The sequence below is a fragment of the Oryctolagus cuniculus genome, chromosome 10, assembly GCF_051225735.1.
Source record: "Oryctolagus cuniculus isolate XC-2025 breed Fujian yellow rabbit chromosome 10, ASM5122573v1, whole genome shotgun sequence".
NCBI classification, from domain to species: domain Eukaryota; kingdom Metazoa; phylum Chordata; class Mammalia; order Lagomorpha; family Leporidae; genus Oryctolagus; species Oryctolagus cuniculus.
In genome coordinates this window covers 41948318-41949823 of record NC_142876.1, presented here as the reverse complement: position 1 = coordinate 41949823, position 1506 = coordinate 41948318, and positions in this window count along the sequence as shown.

The following is a 1506-nucleotide window of genomic DNA, read 5'->3' as shown; positions in this document are numbered from 1 at the left end:
GAAGACCTTTCTCTCTGTCTCTCTCTCTCACTATCCACTCTGCCTGTCAAAAAAAAACTTACAGAATTGTGGTATTGAGGGAGATACATGATAATGTATAATCTATGCATTTGGACCAGGACTTGGCACGCTTGTAGCAAGCAGCTTTCACGTTTATTCTTTGCCAGCCAAGAGGAGGCAACATGGTAATGAGCGAGGTGGGTGCGAGGGTCATTCTGCGCATGCTGGGAGGGGAATGGCCGTAAAGGAAGAGCGAAGTGTGACAGTCTCCAAATCGCCCTGCATCTGAAATCCTCAATGCTCAGCTCAGTCCCCAGAGCTCAGTGGTTTTACATACTTGAATCTCAAGGGACACGTGACAAATCCTTCGGTCACTTTCTTATCCAGGTGTTTCTAGCTCTCAGGCCAGTTAGCACCAGGGACTGAGACATACGCCTTCAGAGTGAAGCAGGGGCTCAGTTCCTGACCCTCTCTGGGGAGAATCCATGAGACTTTTTATAAAACTCGGAATTCCTGGCAAGAATTAGAAAGCAAAAGGTTGCTTTGTAACAATGTAGTTCACCTATAGTTATGCAGGTGTCATTTCTGCCAACTGAGAGAGTTGTCATGGAGAGATTTAATTAGAGACATCTAACAATATTAAAATGACCTTGTATAAATATTTTGCATGCATTTCTTTTTCTTCAGAATACAAATAGTTTCATTGCTAAAACAGGAAAAGCACTGTGAGAAGTTAAGTCAACAGGTCCAGGCTACTCCTACTCTGGACATTGCCAACATCTTCAGGACAGGCCTTGGCCTTGGTAGTATCCTGCGTCTTAGGAACATCTGTGCATGCCCAAGGCCTTGGGACATACCAGATAGTTTATGCTAGCAATGTGACCTGAAGCCACATTTGCTCTCTGGGGGCTCGCTGGATCAGTGTGGCCCCTGGAATGCTGGGTGTGATAAGCTGAGGTCAGGCAGGTAGGTACCACACGCCTATATGTCAGCCCCACCTGGACACCAAAGCTCTAGCGAGCTTCCCTGCTTGGAGGCACTTGGCATGTGTTGTGACATCATCCCGGGGAGAATTAAACACTATCCGTGTGACTCCACTGGCTAAGGACAACTGGAATCTTTCTCTGGTTTTTATTGGACTCTGTCCTCTGTGCCTTTTCCCTTTGTTGACTTTAATCTGTCTCCCGTTGCTATAATAAACTGCACTCCGACTGTAACAGCTTTCCTGAGTCCTGTGAGTCTTGTGATGAGTCATCACACCTGACAGTGCTGTTGGGGACTCGGTGCAGGCATAAAAAGTAAAGCATAAGGACGGGCGTTCGGTGCCAGCTGGGATGACTGATCTCATGTTGGATGCCTGGGTGCAAGTCCTAGCTCCACTGCAGATTCCAGCTTCCTGCTAATGTGCACCCCGGGAGGCAGCAGGTGCTGGCTCAAATAGTTGAGTTCCTACCACCCACAGGGAAGATCTGGGTTGGGTTCTTGGCTCCTGACTTCAACCTGCCC